The sequence below is a fragment of the Bufo bufo genome, chromosome 11 (assembly GCF_905171765.1).
Source record: "Bufo bufo chromosome 11, aBufBuf1.1, whole genome shotgun sequence".
Taxonomy (NCBI): domain Eukaryota; kingdom Metazoa; phylum Chordata; class Amphibia; order Anura; family Bufonidae; genus Bufo; species Bufo bufo.
The window spans coordinates 98794305-98801180 of NC_053399.1; positions in this window are offsets into that span (position 1 = coordinate 98794305).

Sequence of the window (6876 nt, forward strand, 5' to 3'; positions counted from 1 at the left end):
ACATCACCGCAACGCTTCGAAAAACCGGAAGTGACGTAGCGCACCTAGGGCGCGTCACTTCCGGAAAATGGCGGCGCCCATAGCGCCGCACACATGCGGTAACGGAGGGACGGAGCACCGTCTACAGATGATGAGAGAAGAGGGGAGGGGACGCCCCCCTCCCCGACGGTACCCCAGACCGAAATCGCCATGATCAGGCCTAAAATAAAGGCACTGAGATCCATAGAAAGCGAGCTAAGCTTAAGGAGGGGAAAAGAACCCCTAAGCAATCTTCAGCTCCCAGAGAGGGAGCGACACGCCAGTCCACCTGTCCAGAGGACAGAAAAAAACACGGTGGGCTGGGGGGTGATCTCCTCCCTTTCAGGGAGCTGAAGATTGTTTATTGGTTCTTGGGCTCATTAAAATTCCGCCGGTCCTACCAGTCCACAGGGGCAGTTAACCCCATCTGTGCTGCTGTTGAGGACGTAAGGGAATGCGGTGTTAGAGCGGGGGTGCACAACCTTTTCTGGTTGGGGGCCACATTGTCAGCCAGAACCTATTACAAGGCCCGAAAGGGGTATTACCAACTGAAATACTATATCTATGGCAGGATATAGCCTTATTGTATAGGCACACTTCTGGTACTCCCAGATACATGTGAGCGGCCACAAGACATAGACTTACATGTCTGTCACCAGATATTTGGGGGCTGAACTGAATGGTATCGACAGCCGAATATGGCCCCCGAGCCGCAGGTTGAGCACCCTGTGTTTTATAGAATATTAGGATAGGAGTAACAGTCCTAACTGCTGACGCCTGGCCATTAAAACTTTAAAATAAAGGACTTTATACTATTTATAACTTTAATGTTTATATATATATATTTTTAATTTTACAAAATGACAATTAATTTATATGATTAGACACAAGTGTATATTTACAGAGGCCTACGGTGGATCGACATTGACCTACAACCAAAGGAAAAAGTCAAAAGGTTCTTAGAAATGAAAAGTTTACAATCTGTCCTCATAAAGCCAAAACTCGCCAGTGTCCTCGGATCTCTGTACGGCGGCGATTTCACCAACTGTTCGGTGTCAGGATCATTGCTTTCCTTTGACTGCTACACAAAGAAAAACATTTCAAACAGTAACGTTTACCGCGATTTATAAAACCTTTATATTTTACCCTCTTTGTATCTAAGTATTCGTTACTGAAGCCAAATTCTTCTAGCTTCTTACTTTGATTCGCCTTGTGTCACAATACGAAGATCTATCAAAGTATAAATAATAAAAAAAAAAGAAATAGCAATAATTATCATTTGAAAAATTATTAAATATATATATATTTTGAATTTGAAACGATAAAATTGCCTGCACTGACGTCACCGCGTGGTCCTTCTATCTTCATTCAGCAGGACCTGCACTGACGTCACCGCGTGGTCCTTCTATCTTCATTCAGCAGGACCTGCACTGACGTCACCGCGTGGTCCTTCTATCTTCATTCAGCAGGACCTGCACTGACGTCACCGCGTGGTCCTTCTATCTTCATTCAGCAGGACCTGCACTGACGTCACCGCGTGGTCCTTCTATCTTCATTCAGCAGGACCTGCACTGACGTCACCGCGTGGTCCTTCTATCTTCATTCAGCAGGACCTGCACTGACGTCACCACGTGGTCCTTCTATCTTCATTCAGCAGGACCTGCACTGACGTCACCGCGTGGTCCTTCTATCTTCATTCAGCAGGACCTGCACTGACGTCACCGCGTGGTCCTTCTATCTTCATTCAGCAGGACCTGCACTGACGTCACCGCGTGGTCCTTCTATCTTCATTCAGCAGGACCTGCACTGACGTCACCGCGTGGTCCTTCTATCTTCATTCAGCAGGACCTGCACTGACGTCACCGCGTGGTCCTTCTATCTTCATTCAGCAGGACCTGCACTGATGTCACCACGTGGTGAGCGGAATTACATCCTCAAAGGTCCTTTTGCAGGTTCTGAAAGAAGATGATGCCGGCTTTTTTTCTTTTTTAACCCCTCAATCAACATTTTACTAATCATTCTGTATTAAGAATGCTATTATTGTCCTTTGTTACCATAGTATAAGGGAAAATAATACAGTGATTAGACTTTAATGGGGTCCGGGATTGCTTTCATCCTGATCATCTCCTAGCAACCATGCGTGAAAATCGCACCGCATCCGCACTTGCTTGCGATTTTAATGCATCCCCATTCATTTGTATGGGGCCTGCGTTGCGTGAAAACCGCAGAATATAGAACATCTTGCAATTTTCACGCAACGCACAAGTGATGCATGAAAATCACCGCTCATGTGCACAGCCCCATTGAAGTGAATAGGTCCGGATTCAGTGCGGGTGCAATGCTTTCACTTCACGCATTGCACCCGCGCGGAAAACTCGCTCATGTGAAGGGGGCCTAATAGGTAGAGTCAGGCATTGAAAACGTCGTAACCCCCGGCCCTGTCAATCAAAGTGGAGAGGACATGTTGGTTGCAGAGAGAGCACAGCCTCTAGGTGTAACGGTAACGCCCCTGTTGCTCCTAGAGGCTCATTTGCATATAATAAAACATACTTTTTCTCAGCAATGCGGGCTTATATGGACATGGGATCCAGAGAGAGGCCTTCAGCTGCCGAGCGCACACGGAACAGGTCAGACGGTTATTATACATCCGCAGAAAGACGCCCTTTGGGGTTCTCCATGATTCTGACTATGACGGCCCATCCTCTGGATCATTCATGTGGATTTGTTATAGGAAGGACGCCATTGTGATCAACTATTTATGTAGCACATGGCGGTCTGATGATCTCATAAGCCTCTGAGACATTAATCCACAGCGCCGCCATAACAGTGTCATCCACAGCGCCGCCATAACAGTGTCATCCACAGTGCCCCCATACCAGTGACATCCACAGTGCCGCCATAACAGTGTCATCCACAGCGCCGCCATAACAGTGACATCCACAGTGCCCCCATACCAGTGACATCCACAGTGCCCCCATACCAGTGACATCCACAGTGCCCCATAACAGTGACATCCACAGTGCCGCCATAACAGTGACATCCACAGCGCCGCCATAACAGTGACATCCACAGCGCCGCCATAACAGTGTCATCCACAGCACCGCCATAACAGTGACATCCACAGCGCCGCCATAACAGTGTCATCCACAGCGCCGCCATAACAGTGACATCCACAGCGTTGCCATAACAGTGTCATCCACAGCGCCGCCATAACAGTGTCATCCACAGCGCCGCCATAACAGTGACATCCACAGCGTTGCCATAACAGTGTCATCCACAGCGCCGCCATAACAGTGACATCCACAGCGCCGCCATAACAGTGTCATCCACAGCGCCGCCATAACAGTGTCATTCACAGTGCCGCCATAACAGTGTCATCCACAGCGCCGCCATAACAGTGTCATCCACAGCGCCGCCATAACAGTGACATCCACAGCGTTGCCATAACAGTGTCATCCACAGCGCCGCCATAACAGTGACATCCACAGCGCCGCCATAACAGTGTCATCCACAGCGCCGCCATAACAGTGTCATCCACAGCGCCGCCATAACAGTGTCATCCACAGCGCCGCCATAACAGTGTCATCCACAGCGCCGCCATAACAGTGACATCCACAGCGTTGCCATAACAGTGTCATCCACAGCGCCGCCATAACAGTGACATCCACAGCGCCGCCATAACAGTGTCATCCACAGCGCCGCCATAACAGTGTCATTCACAGCGCCGCCATAACAGTGTCATCCACAGCGCCGCCATAACAGTGTCATCCACAGCGCCGCCATAACAGTGTCATCCACAGCGCCGCCATAACAGTGTCATTCACAGCGCCGCCATAACAGTGTCATCCACAGCGCCGCCATAACAGTGTCATCCACATTACTGGGGATATTATAGGGAACATTGAGAAGCAAAATATGGCAGAAGATAAGACATGAACCGATTCAAGAGAATGAGTCCATGACGCAATACGGGATTCCTAGGTCGACCATAAAGTCGTGTGAACGAGCACATAATTATACTAAAATATATATTTTTTATAGATGTTTTTCATTTTATATAAAGTATTGTAAATATATATATTTATATAAATTAATTTGACCCCAGATAATACTCTCACACATTTTTACCTCCTTTTATATATATTATTTGGTGGCCAAATTAATTTGATTTGTTGGTGATATAACGTTCATAAATGTAATAATTATTAGAATCGCTTTTTTTATTTAAAATACTTTTCTTCTAATGCCGCCTTGATCATTCGTGGTATCAGTGGGAATAAAGGAGGATCCAGCGCGGTCACTGCGCTCTCCTCCCTCTTCTCTTCTCTTCTGTCACGTATTCAGCGCAGGCGCAGTGAGGCAGCCGGCGAGCGTCCTTCCCTCACTGCGCCTGCTCTGAATATTGAACGGGACGGCGCAGGCGCGAGATTTCCCCGGCAGACAGGAGACCAACGCTGGCCTGGCCCTGTCAATCAAGTGTAGAAGGGCGTGAACGGAGCAACGCCCCCCTCCCGCTCCTAGAGGCTCATTTGCATATTATAAAAGTTCCTTTTGCTAAATAACGGCGGCGGCGACACATAGAGACATGGGACTAATGCAGTTCTGTTCAGGTGACATTAGCGCATCACTAACGTCCGCCAGGTTAATACCCTCCGTGATGGAGGCTCCGGGGTCCTAAAGATATCTGTACGGTCCTCAGGCTGGACCTTGTGTAATCACTACAGAGATGTCGGAGCCTGATCTCGGCCAACACCGGAGGTGGAAGCTGAAGGAAGCTCGGTATGTTCTTGGCTCTGGCTGAGGATGGTCACTGGTTCTAGGCTCTTGTTTTACCCTTCAGATTTAGAGTCTGGAACTGGTTTATGAGGAGCTCATCTTCTGTGGAGAGGGTCTGTGATAGACCATAATCTAGTGTGTGTTTTCAGCTGTATGGGTGGGAGGCTGACTGTGGCGAAACCAACCTCGCCACTGGGTTTTGGAGGGGCCTGTTTGCCCGCCTCTTGCCTCAGGATTATGGCCCATACTAACTTTAAAGGAGAAGACAGACCGGCCGCACAGCTTAAATCTGTGGAACTGTTTTGGGCAGGAAAGCCATGCTTGCGGTCGGCCAAATGTGACTTCCATGGAATTCGGGAACCCCCTGCTCGGATCTGGGTGATTTTTGGATATGTTATTCACCCAGATCAGAGCTATCCATGGATGTATACATTATGGGGATATGTGGGGTTTTGAGGTGTTTTCTGCCTGTGAGTGATTAAGTTAGCCCATTTTGTTTGGTAATTGTATTACAGACAGAGCCCAATGTGTATTGGTAATTGTATTTTGTTAATTGCATCACAGACAATGCCAGTGTGTTTGTTAATTGCATCACAGACAATGCCATTGTGTTTGTTGAATAGGGTTCGTTTTGTGTTTAAACTGTACAGGATTGGCTGCTATGTCATGTCCTCAGTATGTCATGTGTATATAAGTCAATGCTGTGTGTTCAATAAAGAGTTCCTGTTTTACATTCATCATAGAGCCTCGTCTCATGTGTGTGGGGATTGCTATACGCTGTATACTTCCCTGGCTCTTACTCCTAGCTCTTGTAATAGCTGTTCCTGGTTCCTGTGGTGGTATCGGTGTCGAGCGGAGTGCTTGGAGTCCTCGGGAGGCACTAGGAGCATCCATCAACAGAGGTATCCGGTCGGGGTGCCAGGAGATCCTTTACACTGACCAGTGTGAACGGCGCCCCCTATGTGCGGTGGGAGGCTGACCGGTGTATACAGCACCCCATATGTGTGGTGGGAGGCTGACCGGGGTATACAGCACCCCCTATGTCTGGTGAGAGGCTGACCGGGGTGAACCGCACTTTATGGTTCAATTCAGACCTGATTTGTAATTAGGTTCCTACAACCCTTCTGATCTGCATATTTCCCACAGTGCATTGCTGTCTCCTCTCCTTAGGTGTAATAGACGTCTCAGTGATGGAGGCTCCTGGGTGTTGGTCTGACATCTCCAGATACTTCTGGGCAGTGATGAGAGGAAGGTCTGGTGGATGCCTGGTCTGTCCTGTTAGAGTCCATTCACACATCTGGCACCCCCCCCCATAGACCTGCCTATTTTTGTCCACAGTTGAAGACAAGATTTGGACATGTTCTGTTATTTCGTGGGGCTGCACTGTGGATGTGGAGAGCACCTAGTGTGTGGGGAATGAATATGTCTGCACCTGGTCCTGATATTGTGTAACGGATGTATGAGTAACCTTGGCCATCAGATTATTAGTCCCCACCCCTGCAGGTGTGGATCAGTCCATGGGTGCTGAGAGGTGGGAGGGCTCATGTGATGCTCCTCCCTGTTGTTACATCATTCTGTAATTTCATAGGCTTATAGTAGGTGTAGTCACACCTTTAATTTGCATATTTCCCATAGTGCACTGTCTGAAAGTCTCCTTAGGTTAAATGATCATTGCAGTGAAGGTACTGCTGTGTGTGTACAGAGTCTTACATGATGAGCGCTTCTGTACTCATGGTGTCCATGAGGGCTTAGAGGTCTGCTCTCTGGTGGAGGCTGAAGCTACTGCAGTGTGCGGTGGTGAGAGGCTGACCAGTGTGAACACTGCTCCCTGGTGGAGGCCTGAGCTACTGCAGTGTGTGGTGGTGAGAGGCTGACCAGTGTGAGCAGTGCTCCCTGGTGGAGGCCTGAGCTACTGCAGTGTGTGGTGGTGAGAGGCTGACCAGTGTGAGCAGTGCTCCCTGGTGGAGGCCTGAGCTACTGCAGTGTGCGGTGGAGGGAGGCTGACCAGTGTGAACAGTGCTCCCTGGTGGAGGCCTGAGCTACTGCAGTGTGTGGTGGAGGGAGGCTGACCAGTGCTCTCTG